Below are 18,671 nucleotides of genomic sequence, written 5' to 3' on the forward strand. Positions count from 1 at the left end.
AGTGATAACGGCAGGTCTTTCCACATTTCCAATTCTCCTAAAATTTTTTGGATCACTGGCGAATAATTCAGAGAATAAAGGGACGAGGCTAATTTTCCAATTTTAATACCCAGATAAGTAATATGGTTAGTATTAATTTTAAATAGAGAGTTGCAGGCCCAATCAGGAAGCCGAGCATGATATAGGGGAAGAACCTCACTTTTCGCAAAATTTATACGGAGACCCGAGCAGCACCGAAATTCTGCGAAAACTGTCTGAATATAAGGTAAATCTAGAGTTGGGTTGGAGGTGAATATTAATATATCGTCCGCAAATAAGGCTATGCGGAGATCTTGTTGACCAATTTGAATACCATGGAGGCGTGAGTGAAATAACAGGAAACGGGCTAAAGGTTCTAGTGCAAGATTGAAAAGCAGGGGGGATAATGGACACCCTTGCCTTGTTCCCTTATAGAGTAGAATAGGGTTGGATATTTTTCCCGATGCTACTATCTGGGCCATTGGGGCAACATACATAGCCTGAATCAATTGTGTAAATGGACCGGAAAAGCCAAATTTAGCAAGGACTAGTTTGAGCCATTGAAAACTGACATTATCAAAGGCTTTTTCAGCGTCAAGAGAGACAATTGCTAGATCCTGTAGTGGGTTGATTTTAGCCTGATGCAAAACTGAAAGCACTTTGCGGATATTTGACGTGGCCGATCGTCCCTTTATAAAACCCGCTTGAGAGGGGTGAATAAGCGAGGGTAAAATAATGGCCAAGCGGTTAGCTATAATTTTAGAAAGGATCTTTGCATCTAGATTAAGGAGGGAAATGGGACGATAAGATCCAGGATCCGAAGGGTCTTTGCCTTTTTTTGCTATTAATTTAATATGGGCTTGTGAAGCCGATGGGAGATAAAGCCCACTCTCCAGGATGGACTGATAAACCAGCTGTAGAGTAGGAGAGAGGGTTTTATCCATGAGTTTAAAGAATTCAGAGGTGTACCCATCTGGACCTGGAGCTTTACCATTGGCTAAAGATCTAATAGCTAGACATATATCCGCTTGTGATATAGGGGCATTTAGAGATTGCAGCGCTATTGGATCTATTTGAGGTAGATTTACTCTGTCTAGAAAGGATTGTGCTTGTTCCTGGTCAATAGGATCCGGCCCATATAGCTTTGCATAAAAGCTTTCCAAAATAGATATGATCTCTTCCGGAGATTGTTTAAGTGCTCCCTGAGAGTCTTTAAGAGAGGTGAATTGTGTGGGGGTGAAAGGCTTCCTACACAGGCGCGCCAATAATTTGCCTGGTTTATTACCATACCTATGATATTGTAAGTCAAGATGTGAATGGTATAATGTTTCCTGAGCTGCCGCCCATGTGTCAAACTGGTTTTTAGCATCCACCCAAGCTTTCCTGTGTTCCTGCGTATTGGACTCTGCCATATCACTCTGTGTCTGTCTAAGAAGGTTACTAGCCTCAGTAAAGTTATGCAGAATTCTTTTTTTATAAGCGGACGTAAAGGCAATGATTTTACCACGTAATACCGCCTTCCCCGCATCCCAAAACAAATTTGGGTTGGAAACGTGGGCCGCATTAGTAATTTGGAAGTCTGACCATGTGTCTTTTAATTGCTGGGCGAGTTCCTGATTGTTCGCCAGAAACGAAGGAAAGCGCCATATCCTAGGATGTGGCGTAGGGTCTAGAAAATTTATAGTAACAGAAATCGGTGAGTGATCCGATATGGCTATGTCATGTACAGTCGAAGATACCACATGATGCAGTAGTACGGGGTTACAGAAAATGTAATCGATTCTAGATAAAGAATGATGAACAGGGGAATAAAAAGTGTAGTCTTTGCCGTCCGGATGTGCTAAGCGCCATATATCTGTAATTTGCATTGCTTCAACGAAGCTACATAGTAAAGTAGGTGTTGGACGGGAAATCTGAGAGGAGCGAAGTCCACGTTCAACACTCTGTGATTTATCCTCCTGCTCTTGCATAACGGAGTTAAAGTCCCCTCCCAGGACGAGAGGCTTGTGAATATAGGCCGCCAGCCGCGTCGAGAGGGCTTGAAAAACCTGTCTCGTCGGGGAGTTGGGTGCGTAAAAGTTGGAGAGAACCAGCTCCTGGGATCCAAGTTTAATATGTACTGCTATAAAACGACCCTCAGTGTCAGCGTCCATGGAAATTAATTCAGGATTAAGCCGTTTGTGTATAAGAATAAGTACCCCAGCTTTATTGTTTAAGGAGGAGGAGCCAAAGATCTGGCCTACCCAGAGTTTACGCATACGGGCAAAATCCGATTGGGTAAGATGGGTTTCTTGGAGCAAAGCTATATCCGCGCGTAAACGCCGCAAGTGTCTTAGTATCGCCATGCGTTTGTGAGGAGATCTGAGGCCCTTAACATTCCATGAAAATATACGTGTCATTTTAACTGTTGTAATATATATAGTGAAAGGATAAGAATCTTACCAATTAGAAAAGGAGGAACGGGTGGCGTTGCTATGTAGGGCAAATGGAGGTGGTTGGAATCTGGTCTCAGAGGACAAAGGAGCTCTCCCAAGAAGTAGAGATAAGAAAGAAGAGAAGAGAAGACAGAGAGAGAGGCAAGGGCCCTATTTGAGCCCAACAAAAAATCAAAACATACAATATACCAGAGCAGTAAACAGGACTTCACGTCATTCCGCATGCTGTTTCCACCAATACCAGCGTAACCGGGAATGGCAGGGGAGGGACCTGCCCCAGGGACCATTGCCGATTTGTTGAGGCGAGGAAGGGCGCCCCGCAAACTTATTCCCAACAACGGCTCCAGCATCCCGCCATCCACAGCAACGCTGAATATGGAATCAGGCACATGCAGGAGTAAGGGAGTAGTAAAATCAGGCCTGTAGGTAAATTAAACAGTAACAATGTAACGGGTGATTACGAGGAAACACCTCAACATCAGAAATTACAAAAAATAAACTCGTGCTGAACAATCAATAGATTCATACATTGGAGTGTGATAAGATATCAGTAAATAATAAGAGGAATCTTTCCAAGATGAAAATGAAAAGAAAAAACAAAAAAACAAAAAAATGGAAGAAACACATCCAATTGAGCCAATCGGATCAGGAGTAAGGCTGGAAGAAGTTGTGAAGAGACCGATGGTTCCTCAGACCTTCAAGGCGGGCGAGATTTGGAGGACGCTAGATTAGTGCGTTGACGTTTGGGGGGGTCTTTGCGAGGGCTGCGTTGGTCTCTAGGACCACTATTCCTACCCGCGGGATCCCCGTCCCTTAGGTGGTCTTGTAAATATTGGTGGGCTTCTTCAGGATGAACAAAAGATTTAGAATCCCCCGATGGTGCAGTAAAACGTAACGTGGCCGGATATGCAAGTGTGAACTTTATTCCTTTCTGGTAAAGAGTAGCACAGACTTGCTGGAATGCTTTCCGTTTACGTGATACTTCCTGTGAGTAGTCCGCAAATAATAGCAATTTGTGACCCTCAATTTGCAGAGAACGGGAGTTACGGAAAGAGGTGAGGATCGCTACGCGGTCAGCATAATTAAGATAGCGGACAATCACAGAGCGTGGCGCACGACGCTCGTTAGATGGGGGGCCCAGGCGATGAGCTCTCTCCACCTGGCAAGAAGAAGATAGGCCCAAAGCTGCAGGGATCCGCGCTGAGCAGAGATCAGGGAGAGAACCTGTATTAAAAGATTCCGGAAGACCCACAATGCGTAAGTTATTCCTACGTGAACGATTTTCCAGATCATCGATTTTATCCAATATACTTTGCTGTACACGATTGGATTGTGAAGTGACCGCTTGCATTGAATGAAATTCATCTTCTAAATCTGATATGCGCTGCTCAGCCTCAGATAAACGTTTAGAATGGTCGCCTAAATCTTTCCTTAGCTGTTCAATGCCCATTGTGACAGCTCTATCTACAGCCTGTGTTATGTTTGGGAGCAGGATAGAGGACACTGCCTGAGCTATTTGCACATACTGCTCAGGAGTGTTATCAGTTGCAGAAGTGAGTGGGCAGGCAGTGTGGATGGTGAGGAGAGGCTCTGTCATACCTGCTCCCTCGGTGTTATTCCGTTCTGTGCCTGTGTCCATGCTGTGACAGGCATCGTCGGCCATCTTGGCTGCAGAGGGGGGAGAGCCGCATCCCTCCGCCCTGGCCGCCGACTCATGGCCGGACTGCGCCGGCAGAAGGTACCGCTCCATGCTGGGGCCGCTGCAGGAAGGTAAGGGGCACCCCAGGACTGTATAGCGGGGGTCCCCGAGGCAGTAGGCAGGCTTTGTAGAGCCGGGATCCCGGGAGCCGCGGGTCCCGCGAATTACAGCATCCGGCGCCGGAACCGGAAGTCACAAGTTACAGTTTTAAAACTCGCTCCCCCCCTCCCTTATTTTTTCTGTATCCTATATAATCTTAGTAATGTCTAATAAACTTTGAACATCTCTGAACATAAGCTGCCTTTATTTTGGTGTTCAAGGGGTGTTTACAGAATTCTGCTGATAGACCAGGAATCTCTCCACAGACCGGGGGTCTCTGAGGGGATAAGAAAATCAATCCTTTCACAAGTAATGGAAAACAATTTGAGATCAAAGATTTTATAACATGTATAACAGAGGGAGTAGTTTATACCTTACAATGCAGTTGTGGCCTCCAATATATTGGGCACACAAAAAGACCCCTTTGGGTGAGACTGTGCGAACACATACAAAATATTAAAAAAGGAAACCCCAAACATAGCGTATCGAGACACTTTGATATCCACCACAACAAAGATCCCTCTGGATTGTTATTTTGGGGTGTAGAGCGGTATAATAAGCATTGGAGAGGAAGCCACAAAATTAGAACATTTAGTCAGGCTGAGTCAAGGTAGATATTTTGGATGCAAACACTGACAACTAGAGGACTCAATATAGAATTTGACCTTAACTGTTTTATAAGTGATTTTTAATAGTCCACTTAGTTATATTAGTTTTTAGGAATAATATAGGAGACTGAAGGAAAATATATAATTTTATATAATGGTTTTATGTAAACATGTGGTATGGGTGTTCTAAAGAGAGATGTATATTTATTAATTTTAATTATAATTAATTCTTATATCTTTGCAACTTTTTAATGTTTTAATAAATTTTATTAATTTCATATGTCCCTAATTTAACTTAACATTTATATTTCATATATATGTATTCCGTTTTTTAAATACAATTATTGGGATAAAGATATCGTTTTAAAAGGAGTCCATATTATAAATGTCCTATATATATAGATTTTAATTTATTGTTTATTGAAATAAATTTATGGTTTTAATTCACTATATGTGTGCTTATGCACTTAATTTATGGTAATGGACACCATCATTTAGCAATAAATAGGTTCCACACACATGCATGATTAGCAGGCATTTCTGAGTACTTGCACAGTATTTATACATTGAGATGCAAATTGGTGAGTGATTATGTAGCTAGGAATATGGCCGCCGGGTTGAATATTAGACCACAACAAAATGGAGGTGAAGTACACACCTCTAGGTTCAATTAGCCTACTACTATAAATAGAAGCCCACGTCACCAATCGCGCTATCCTGAGGAAGCCACATGACTATCGTGAAGTAACGCATAAAGCGCGGTGACGCATTTCCGGTTTCAGCTAGACGCCATCTTTATACACCCATTGTCTCTCAAGTACACCCATAGCATATGGGAAACCGCTGGTCTGTACTTGATAACATGTGAGTGTGCATTTTGGTGTTTTTTTTTTATATTGGGATTAAACAGCATTACACTATGGAGGTATTCTTTGTGTATCCTTCTATGGCCTTGGTATTCACCACATAAATGTGAGTCCTACTATGCTGATTACAACTATAGAGGAGTACCAGTACTGTCAGTGGAGCCAGTGAAGCCAGTGGAGCCAGGTGGTAGAGACCCCTCCAGGAATGGAATTTTGAATTACCTAAATGAGCAGTGGCCCCTAGGGGTCGAGTTAAGGAGGTGAGGTGGCACTCTAGCCATTTAAGGATAGATACACTAGAGTGTCACCTGAGCTCACATCAAGCGTGGAGTGGAGAAGTGAAGCACTTTTTACACATAATTATTGTTTGCACTTACTGGCTTGCGCTTTATTGTGTCCTGATTTTTTGTATATATTTTTATATATATTTTGAGCACCTGTCACTTTGTGTGAATAGATTGAGTGACACATCACTGAATTATTTCACTTCATTGGTCTGGTTAGCTGCTCGATTGGCATATCAGAAAAATCAATGAGTATTTGCACATTATCACAGGTGTGGCTTTTTAACACTTAATCACTGTGTATATTCTTTAATTCATTTATTTATCAATTGTGAATTATTTAATCATTTTTATTGCACTTGAATATATCATGTCTATATAAATTTGCATCTTGAGCAGAAGCAGGAGCTCTTAAAACGTTATAAATAATGCATATATAGTAAACAAAATCAGTCTAGAACTGTATAAAATTAAGAACAAATTCAGCCAAAACTGTTATAGAATATCCATTTAATTCATCTTCTAAAGGACATACATCCAAGTTGATAAATGGCTTTATTCATTAATCACGTGTTCTATTCTGTGGGCAAACTACTTCTGGTACAGATGAAGCCTATTTTCCTCTGGAAAGCAATTTTAATGTCTTTGTTTCTCATGCTGTATATTATGGGATTCATTATAGGAGTTAATACTGAATATAACATGGTCAACAAAGAGTCCACCTCAGATGAGTATTCGCCTGGTGGACAAATGTACACAAACATAAGTGGCAAGAAATATACACTGACAACTGTAAAGTGAGAGGCACAGGTAGAAAAGGTTTTCTTCCGGCCTCATTTGGAACTGATCCTGAGGATTGTTAAAATAATCTTTGTGTAAGATATAAGAATTACAGAAAAGCTTGACAAAATGACAAAGACACCACTGAAAGACCCAACTGTTAAAAGGAGAGATATGTCGGCACAAGCCAAGCTGAGCAGTGGAGCATTATCACAATAGTAATGGTAGATTATGTTGGAACAACAGTAAGATAAATTAAAGTTAAGAATGGTGCTTGTAATTGGAGCAGCAAAGCCTACACACCAGGCTGCCATTGACAGTATTATGTAAAGTTGTCTTGTCATGATGATTTGGTAGTGTAAGGGTGAGCATATAGCTATGTAGCGACCGTAGGCCATTATGACCAGGAGAATACACTCTGTTGCTCCCAAAGACAGAAAAAAATACATCTGTACAAAGCAGGCGGTGTAAGAAATGGTATCCAGGATCATCAGGAACTTGGCCAACATCTTCAGGATGGTTACTGAAGTGTAAGTCATGTCTATAAAGGACAAATTGCTGACAAAGAAATACATTGGGGTATGGAGATGTCGGTCAAAGATGACCAAGAAGAAGATAAAGCCATTGCCAGAGAGGTAGATACAAAGAAATACGCAAGAAAGTAAATTGTGGTAATTCTGAAGGCTCGGGAATCCGAAAAGGATGAATTCTGTCAAATGGGTAAAAGTTGCATTGGAAGAAACTGATTGCAAGGAATCTTCATTGATCTAGATCATATAAATAAATACAATAAATTCATTATATTATTTTATTGCTCAAATAGCATCAGCGCTATAACCAGTAACAAACACGTTTTGAGCCAAAGCATCCTCCTTCATTAGGGCTTCAACATTGGTTGCCAGAGTTACAGTATGGACAGTGCTAAATCCTCCTGGATGGATATCTTAATCTAAAATATAGATGTGTGGGCTCAGGGCTGGGTACCAGCAGATGCAGCAGGCGCCTCTTAGTGAAAACTAGCAAATGATACATAATATCTAATTCAGGGATCAATAAATGGTGGACTGTGGTCCGGACCCAGACCAAGTGACAGTTCTGTCTGGGCCACTTAGCAGCTGGGTGTCTTCTCCTGGGTCCCCCGAATGGCCACTGATTTAATCCTTAGAGTAGGGCAGGGGGTGGGAGGTGCTGCAGATCTGCACAGAGAGGGAGAGTCTTTTCAAACTAACAAGCGGTAATCACCTGCTTGTTAACATAATGAGTTGTGTAGCTCCTGTCCTCCGTCCAGATCTGCAGCACCTCTCGCCCCCGGCCCTGCTGTGAGGATGATGAGGGAGACCCAGGAGAGGACATCCCAAGCAGATAACTGCCTCTGCCCTGCTGAAGGTAGAACTGTGAGGCTGGGGAGGCTTGCATTGAAAGGGGCACTGTAATATAAATGGGCACTCTGATGTGAGAGGCACTGTGTTATAAAGGGGTGCTGTGTTATAAAGGGGTGCTGTGTTATAAAGGGTACAGAAAAGTAATGGGGCACTGTGATGTGAAGGAGAATACAATGTAAAAGGTATACTGTTATATGAAGGGGGCACAGTGATGTGAAGGGGACTCCAATGTAAAGGGGTTCTGTGATGTGAAGGGGAGCTGAGAACTGTGTAGTACTACTTTAAAGGGGGTGAGGCTGTGATATGAAGGGGGTCTGTGATGTAAAAGTAATGGGAGATTGTGGTTACTGATGTAAAGAAGGGACTGTGATGTTAACAAGGGTTGTGATGTAAAGGGGGCTATGAGGGGAAGGATAGGTTAAAGACACTGAGCTGTGATGTACAGGGGGAGCTGTGATGTAAAGGGGGAGCTGTGATGTAAAGGGGGAGCTGTGATGTACAGGGGGAGCTGTGATGTAAAGGGGGAGCTGTGATGTACAGGGGGACTGTGATTTGATATAGTGCAAACATGAGCCCTCTGCCATAAATGTTACTGATTGGTCCTACATGAATTTTAATTCAAGACCCTTGATCTAATTGCTCAAACAATAGCCTTTCCAGCAGTAGTATATGTAGCACTACCCCCGTAGGAGTCACTAGAGATTTGGGTCCCCCTGTTGTCCTGCACAGCCAGGCAACACGCAGTTTTCCACAGACTTGCATTCAGAGACAGTAAACAGTCCTTGAGCTTGGCTTTTTATGTTTTATTAAGGGGTGTTGAACTTGGATGGGGTAAGGGGTGTACAGGATGCCAAGTGGAACTGCAACTGAGGACAAACTTCTTAGCAACTATGTACAAGTCTTTACACAGTAGAACTTCTGCTTGGTGAGCACTCTAGCCTCTCCAGGTGTACCTCCGCAGACCCCAGATAATCCTCTTCTTATACAGTTGCCTGAGGGAATCCCTGGGCAAGGGAATCCAGTGCCTGCCACTTTAAATGAAACAGTCCCAGGTAAGGAGCTAATCGGGTTTCCCACCAGAGTGCTATTTTTCCCTTGTTTGGCCTAGGGGGTGTATGTTTACTCACTCAGTCTCATTCCTGCTGTAGATTTAGGTAGGTGGCTGCCTTCAGGCCTTCTACTGGGCTAGCTCCTTTTCTGGCTCTACAGGTGGTCCTTGCTCTGAGGGACGATGATGCTGAGAGATGCTCCTTTCCAACACCCTGCCTGTAGGTAGGCCCCTTTCCACTGGGCCCCCTCCCAGGTTCCTGCATCCCAGCCACTTTTAAGGGCTTTCCTGACCTCATGCCAAGTCACCTGCTTGAGGATTGGTCAGGATCCCCCCCCCTGAGAGTGCAGACCAGCTCATCCTCACTTCCCACTCACTGCTTCTACAATCTTTTTGCTATTAACAACTAGGGGACCACCTGCAGTACAAATAATGCTACAAGGGGCCCCTGTGCGCAGGATCACAAATATAAACCTGATCCTGCATTTCAGGATAGGGGCGCACGCCCTGCGCTACCCGCGGCACTGATCGGGGTGTCAATCACCGGGTCCCGGCTGGTGATTACCTGCCGGAGCATAGTGATTGCCGACACACACTGACAGGGAGGAAGGCTGCATTTTCAATGGAGCTCTCCTCCCTGTCAGTTTTCAGCACACTGTTCCAGGATAGCTGAGCAACAGAGAAGTTCACACCCCCCGTCCCCTAGTAAAACACTACCCTCACACAGTTAACCCTTTCATTGCCTCCCAATTTTAATCCCTTCCTCCCCAGTGCCATTAGTATAGTGTCAGTGGGGTATTTTTGCACTGATCACTCACTGTATTGGTGTCACTGGGGATATCAGTGACCCCAAGTCAGTTCCCCCAGTGTCAGAATGTCCTCCGCAGTCCCGCCATAAGTTGCTGATAGCCGCCATAAATCGCTGATTTCTGCCATAAGTCGCTGATCGACACTATTATTAGTATACAAAAAAAATCCAGTATCTATACCGCCATTTGTAAACACTATAACTTTCACGTATACCAATTAGTTTACACGTATTGGGATTTTTCTTAGCATGTCGCAGAATACATTTTGGCTGAAATTTGATTTTTACATTTTTTTACTGGACATGTTTTATAGAAAAAGTCTAAAATATATATTTTTTTTTATAGCGCAAAAAAGAAAAAAAACGTACAGGCGATCAAATGCCACCTAAAGAAAGCCCAATTCATGGAGAAAAAAAGGATGTACATTTAATTTGGGTGCAGCGTTCCATGAACACGTAATTGTCACTTAAAGTGATGCAGCGCCATAATACAAACCGCTTATGTAACTACTTCCTGACCACCTTATAGCATAAATACTGCTACAGGGAGGCACAGGTGTACAAAATCACATATATATACGTCGTTCGCGCTCCTGTGGTTTTCACGTCCCTCCCAGATAGCGTCACATTGCCCGCCAGTACACCAGTAATTACATTTAACCCCTTGATTGCTAGGAAGACGCTCATACACAATAAACCTCCATTGCTAGTATAGTGTCTGAACAGATCAATATCTTTGATCAGATCAGCACTATACTAGCATTCACATGCGTCCCCAAAAATGCAGCGTTAGCGGGATCAGCCCTGGCACCTACCAGCACCTGCGTTTAGCCCCTACACTTACCCCCCCTTCTCCCCCAGCAAGTGCAGTGTTAGTATGTCACTGTCACTTGATACATTGCACACAAAACCGCAGTGTTCGCCGAATCAGGCCTGATCTCTGTTAGCAGTTTGATGACTCTCATATGCAGCAGAGTGCCAGTACTAGTGCCACGCTAACCTTTGGTGAACTGGCGAGCACCAGCAGCCTAGTACATCCTGGTCTTTCACATACCTCTTAGATTGTAAACTCCAAGGAGCAGAGCCCTCCTTACCCTCTTGTATTGAACTGTATTGTTGCTGTATTGTCTCTCGTTATATTGTAAAGCGCTGAGCAAACTGTTGGCGCTATATAAATCCTGTATAATAATAGTAATACCAGCACTGCAGTATCACTTGGTGACGTGGCGAGTCCCATAAGTGCAGTACAAGCTGGTGCAGTGGTAAGCACAAGTATTGTCCCGTAACCACCAAGAATTTGCACACAGGCCCATAGAGCCCCTAGTATCCTTCCGGATGTGCTTGCAAATCCCAATTGGCAGCTCACAAATTCTGCAGCACCCATACTTCCCCCATTCACTGCCCAACCCGGAATTCAGGTGGAAATAGCAAATTTAACTAACCCCCTTGATTTTTTGGAGCTGTTTTTCATGAAAGATCTATATGCATTGATTGTGGATCAAAGCAATTTATATGCACAACAATTTATTGCCGCCAACCCAAATTCAAACCTTGCCAGACCCACTCGCATGGAAACTCATTACGGTTTCCGAATTAAAAATTTTTTTGGACCTAACCCTCAACATGGGCATTACTGAAAAAAATTTATTGCGGTTGTATTGGTCCGCAGACCTGATTCATCATATGTCCGAATTCTCTGCTGCCATGGCCAGGCATAGATATGAGAGTAAAATGTTTTTTTATGCATTTCAACGACAAAACACTCTGTCGTCCTCGGGGTGACCCTGAGTTTGACTGGCTCCACAAAATTCAGCCCCTCATAAATTACCTTAACCAAAAATTTGCAGATGTCTATACTCCCCAACAAAACATCTGCATTGATGAGTTCCTCATTAATTTTTCTGGCCGCCTTGCATTCAAACAATTTCTCCCCAGCAAGTGTGCCAGATATGGGAGCTGCAGGCATCATCCTGGTATCATTTTTTTCTGCTGGTGATCAACTTTCATGTAAAAAGCAATCCTAGTGGCTAATTAGCTGCAGGACTGCTTTTGCAAGCAGCGGGAGATGATGCCCCCCCCCCTCCTCCCGCTGCCTTCCACGGCCTTCTCGGGTAATCCCATGCCATCAGGGGAACCTGAGAATGCAGCCGGCGTTTCTGCCAGTTGACCATAGAGCTGATTGGAGACCAGAATGGTGCCAATAATAGCTATAGCTTAAGAAATCGGAAGCTACAAGCATTTCATCACTTCAGTTTCGCAGGATATAAACAGCACCATTTGTAAATTGGAAAGCATCTGATCACACCGATCTTGGTTTGATTAGATAATGTAAGGGCAGAGGAGAGATCTAGAGCCTGATAGAACCCAGATTTCTCAAAAAAGAACATATGACAATGCCCATTGAAGTTATAGGGGATATTTACTTTCCCTGTGATAGCAATAAAAGTGATAAAAAAAAAAAAAGGGGGACAGTGTAAAAATAATTTAAAAAGTACCCTCACCCCCCCCCCCCTTTCACACGCGCACCTGCGTTCATGAACGTTGACCCTGTGTATGGAAACAGCGGTTACACCATGCATATGCAGTATCGCCACGAACATTAGATCAAGGGCAGTAATTCTAACACTAGACCTCCTCTGTAAATCTAAAATGGTAGCTTGTAAAGGCTTTTAAAATGTTGCCTATGGATATTAAAAACGTATGCAGTTTGTCGCCATTGCACAGGGCATGCGCAGTTTTAAATCATGTCATGTTTGGTATCTTTTTACTCGGCATACCATCATCTTTTATATTTTACCAAATAATTGGCCAATATTTTGTGTTTTTGTGCATTTAAAGTAAAAAAAGTGATTTTTCAAAAGCAGTTTAAAAATAAAAAATACAATGCGCGAGCACTAGGTGAGATAAAAAATTGCAGCACCCACCATTTTATTCACTAGGATTTTTGCTTTAAAATATATAATTTTGGGGGGTTTAAATTAGTTTCCAAGCAAAAAATACTGATGTTTTCATGTGAACAAAAAGTGTCAGAAAAGGTTTGATCTTCAGGTGGTTAGAAGAGTGAGTGATGTTTGGCATAAACTTCTAATGCTGGGCATAAAATGCCCCCACCCTCCAAAATGACCCCTTTTTGGAAAGTAGACACTCCAAACTATTTCCTGAGAGGCATGTTGAATCAATAGAAGAATGTATTTTTTTACAACAAGTTTTTGGAAAATGACAAACAAATGTTTTTTTTACACAAAATTGTCACTTAAATGATTTATTGCTCACACATGCCATGGGTATATTATGCACCTTCCCCGGGTGTGCTCTCACCTGGTGTATATGACCAAACCATTTAGTGAGGTCATAAAAAGCTTGTGTCCCTTTAATTGGACTTAGTGGTAAATGGATAGGATTATCCCTCTTTCCCTGGGATGGATGGATGGAAGTATAATGGCCATGTAATAAAAGAATATAGCGCCTTATCCTCTTTACATATTTTGAATGTGTGACGTCACAACGCTTAAAGCAACATACAGCAAGTATTCAGCAATATTGAAAAACTTTACTGTGGATTTGAATTTCAACATTTTAAAGTGTTTTTAACTTGTCATACATGTGAGTGCACTACTTTATTTAATAAATTACATTTTGAAGAGGATAAGGCACTATATTCTTTTATTATATTTCATGGCCATTACACCTATGGAGAAAAATCCATAAGGAAGCAAGGAAACCCCCTGCTGGGAAGAGGGAACACTACATCCATCCATCCATTCAGCCATCCATCCATCTATCCCAGGGAAAGAGGGATAATCCTATCGATTTACAACTTAGTCCAATTAAAGGGACACAAGTTTTTTTTTACCTCACTAAACGGTTTGGTCATATACACCAGGTGAGAGCACAACCGGGGAAGGTGCATAATATTTGTTATGATTGGTGGACTGCACGGTTATTATCTCCTATCACAGCACTAGAAGTGTCAAAGTCACAGACTTAATAAGGACATGTTTGCAGCAGTAATATAATTGCAGTGATATTGATATATATTCTTTTGATGCTGAACTATTATTTATTTAATATTTATTTATTCACATTTTTTGCAATTGGTAGTGGAGCGTGACACTATTTCTGATTTTATATTTTACCATTTGTCCTGAAAAAAACCCAAGGTGTAATCCACTTGGATACACTAAGTAGATGTGATATATGTGTCAAATTTCCAAATTTGTGTTCAGGCATTAAAATTTGTTTTATTCTCAGTCACCAAGGGGTTAAGTACAGTATAATATATTTAACAAAATATGCCATTTATTACAGTTCTTACAGAAACAATTGAGTACTGTCCGTGATACTTTTTTTATTTGCACTAACATACAATTTTGAGGACAAGCTTTCGGTGCATGTCCCCTTCTTGAAGGTCCAGGCAGTACTACTTCACAAAGTTTTAGCAGAATATTAGAACAAATGTTGAAAGGGGGAGAAAAAAAAACAGAAAGAAACACACACAAACAAATGTACACAGCAATGGTTATAAGACTAGGATTAGAGATTATCTCATGCTTTACATTTTCTGCCCTTCACTGTCAACATTATTTTAGGTTCATATTGTTTCTTGTTTTATCTTTTGTTTTATGTTTTTTGCATTGCATGACTTTTATTATTTTTTTTTTAATTGCATTAAAAAAGAAAAGAAAGGAAAACAAAAACTGTAATTTCATATTTACCTAGCACAAAATCTATTTTAAATGTAATTTTTTTTTAGTTCAAAATAATATTTTTCAGAAACACAAAGATTTTAACAGGGAGTCTAAAGCTAATTATAATCCTCCAAGGAATGATTAACTAATGTTGCAATTGAAGTTGTTGTTGTTTTGGTGGTTCTAATTATTTGATTATTATTTAATTAAAAAACAACTCTCCCATATGCCTTTCCCTGTAGAAACTAATCAAATTGTTTCACAGTTAGTTGGTTAATCTAACTATCCATAGACACAGAATCTAAAAACTATCCATAGACACAAAATATGCATGTATTTATTAATTTTTTTTAACTATTTATATTATTTATAAATACATTTTAATGTACAGTATATTCTTTAGAAACCTTCAAAGCATTGTTTTTTTAAAGGATGTATGCATTGATGATCATAATTCCTTAACAAATATATTTAGTTTTTTCTTTCTTTAGCATGTAGCCCTACCCTTGTGAGGGCCACTATGTTGTGGCAATCCCTAAGCCTCTCTCTGCACAGCCAGGCAACAGGTTTTTCTCACACCAACTTGCATCCTGTCAGGGTTCTGTCCACAGCAGAAGTTCTAGGAGATCTGGCACTCCTGCCAGTACCCTGCATGGCTGCAGAAGTGCATGTTGGTGAAGATCCATGTGCATTGGTGTACGGATGCGAGCCGGAACACACATGCGCACTGGTGCATATTTGTGCACGCAATGGCTCAGTTTGGCGCCAGACGGCCTTCATAAGGAGGCTCATCACTCCCTCAAGTTGCTGGTTGATCTCTGGCTTGCCAGTACCATTGTCTGTGTTCAATTGCTATAGCGATTTCCTGTTACTGACCCGACTTGCTCTTGGACCTGTCTTCTCTGCCTGACTCCTGACCTGACCCTGGCTTAGCTAACGGATAGTCTCTCCCGCTCCTCTGTGTATGACCCCGGCTATTCTACTGACTACGTCTGCTTCAATCTTCACCTGGCACTTGACCTTGGCTTTGAACCGACTATCCTGTAGTCCTCTGTTTCCCTGAAGGCTTGCATACCTCTCACAGGCGCCACCTGTCTGCAGACTCCATTCCAGTGCATCAGCTGTGCTCCGGGGTGTACCTCTGACCAGCACTCCTACAGGCGACCTGTGCTACTTTGGGCCCGACTCCTGCTGTCCCATATCCAGGGCAGTCTGGAACTTAGCCGCAAGGGAAGCCCTCTCCCCATTGGCCTCCATCACCAGGTACGTGATAGTATCAACCAGCCACTATGTCTGAGGCCGAGAGAGGCGCTTCTGCATTAGAGACCCTGTGCCAACAGATGATTGCACTTACACAAGCAGTTAAAGATCTGCAGGAAGGATACTTTAAGCTGGAAGGATGTCTTCACTCCCTCACTACTTCTGTGACTTCTGCAGACCAGAATACTTCTGTCAGTTCTAACCCTATAGTCGTACCTGCCAGTTCGCCTCCTGCTGCTACACCTGCTGTGGTGTTACCTCCTCCAGAGCCCAGGGTACCCACTCCTGAACGATTCCTGGGGACCTGGGGATGTAAATTCAGAGCCTTTAAAAATGCTTGTGAGCTGTATTTTGCTCTACAACCAAGGACTTTTTCACTTGAGGCGGTCAAGGTTGGGTTCATTATCTCCCTTTTGTCTGACAAACCTCGATCATGGGCACACAGCCTACTGGAACAAAAGAACCCAGCACTCAACTCAGTGATCACATTTTTTGAAGCCATGGCTGCCTTTTATGATGATCCCCAGAGGACCACCACTGCTGAGTCCGCCCTCCATACTCTACAACAGGGTCGGCGGCCTGTGGAGGACTATATTGTGGAATTCCACAAATGGTCAGCTGATACCAGCTGGAACGACACAGCGTTAAAATACCAGTTCTGTCTAGGCCTGTTCAAATCCCTCAAGGATGAGTTAGCTAGGGTGGAAGTTCCTTCCTCCTTGGAGAATCTTATTCAGCTCCCTACCCAGTTGGATTGACGACTACGGGAAAGATGTTCTGAATGTACTCAGACCTGTCGACCCACGTGGTTTCTGCCGATGATTCCAGGACCAGCGGCTCCTGCCCCTGCTCCTCAGCCCATCTGCACTTCTGAAGTAGAACCAATGCAAATTGACCTTCTCTGACCTGCTCTAACTCCAGAAGAAAGGCTACGTAGACGGTAAGGCAACCTATGTCTCTACTGTGGGGCCATGGGCAATTTCTTGCGCAACTGCCTAGTGCGACCAAGTAAGTCCAGCCAGCCCCATCCTTCATATCTCCAGTTATCCGGAACTTTAACCACCCACGTCATTCTCCCTTAAGGTGGTTAGAAGAGTGATCGATGTGTGGCATAAACTTCTAATGCTGGGTATAAAATGCCCCCACCCCCCAAAATGACCCCTTTTTGGAAAGTAGGCACCCAACCTATTTGCTGAGAGGCATGTTGAGTCAATAGAAGAATTTATTTTTTTACCACAAGTTTTTGTAAAATGACAAAAATATGGTTTTATTTTTACACAAAATTGTCTCTTAAACGATTTATTGCTCACATGCCATGGGTGTATGTGGTATTACTGCCCAAAATACATTCTGCTACTTCTCCCGAGTATGGGTATACCACATGTGAGAGATGTTTTGGCAGTCTAGCCAAGTACAGGACCCCAAAATCCAGTAATCACCTTCAGGCTTTTAAAGGGCTTTATTTCCTCATTACACTTCCTGACCACCTATCACAGTTCTGGAGGCCTTGAAATGCCAGGATAGCACCAAACCCCCCAAATGACCCCTTCATTTTCCAAAAACTTGTGGCAACAAACGGGATCTGCAAAATCCTCACCATGCTTCTTATCAAATTCCTTGGGGTGTCTACTTTCCAAAAATGGGTCATTCGGGGGGGGGGGGGGGGGTACTCTCCTGGCATTGCAGGGCCTCCGAAACTGTGATAGGTAGTGAGGAAGTAAAATGAGGAAGTTATGCAACTTCAGGCTTTCAAAGTGGTCATTGGATTTCAGGCTCCTATATGTGGATAGGCTCCCAAAAATTCTTACACATTTGGTATCCCCATACTAGGTAGAAGTAGCAGAATGTATTTTGTGGTGTAATTCCACATATACCCATGGCTTGTATGAGCAATATATCATTTAAGTGAATGTTTTTGTCATTTTCTAAAAACTTGTTGAAAAAAAAAAAATCTTCCATGGGCTCAATATGCCTCTTAGGGTGTCTCCTTTACGAAAAGGGGTCATATGGGGGTGTTTGTAATATCCTGGTATTTTAGCACCTCAAGAAATGTAAAAGCTGTGTAAACTCCATTATCTATACCATAGTTTATAGAGGCTATAACTTTCACACAAAGCAATAAATATACACTTATTGGGATTTTTTTTTTATCAAAGACATGTTGCAGAATACAGTTTGGCAGTGTTTTGGATTTTTTTATGACAGAAATGAGAAAATATTGGGTTTTTTTTTTTCTAAATTTTCGGTCTTTTTTTTATTATTGGGCGCAAAAAATAAAAAGCGCACAGATGACCAAATACCACCAAAATAAAGCTCTGTTTGTGTGAAAGAAAGGACAAAATGTAATTTGGGTACAGAATTGCAGGATCTGGCAATTACCAATTGGAGCGCCGAATAGCAAAATAAGGCCTGGTCAGGAAGGGGGGTTTTACATAGCAATTGTCAAACTAGTGCAGCTCTGTATAGCAAAAAAATGGAGTAAATTGCAGTATCTATACCATAGTTGCAGAAAGCCCAAGTAGCGACCGTCTTCTTCCCCATCAAGTGCTCTAGTGGTTTATCAGACTGTGTCTGGAGAAAAGCAGCCCTGCCTCGCCGCTGGCTATCCCCGCTTCAGTCGATCCTGAATACGGCTGCCAGACTCATTCACCTTTCCAACCGCTCCGTTTCCGCCACCCCCCTCTGCCAATCCCTCC

At 42.4% G+C, this 18,671-nt stretch overlaps 1 pseudogene; it reads right to left on the bottom strand.

Annotated features, from left to right (window-relative positions):
• Window positions 1-6,584: 6,584 nt before the first annotated feature.
• Window positions 6,585-9,796, bottom strand: LOC149438450 (olfactory receptor 6N1-like; annotated as a pseudogene).
• Window positions 9,797-18,671: the final 8,875 nt, after the last annotated feature.

This window comes from Staurois parvus, unplaced genomic scaffold (assembly GCF_062004578.1).
Source record: "Staurois parvus isolate SC_StPar_1 unplaced genomic scaffold, SC_StPar_1.0 ptg001192l, whole genome shotgun sequence".
Lineage (NCBI taxonomy): Eukaryota > Metazoa > Chordata > Amphibia > Anura > Ranidae > Staurois > Staurois parvus.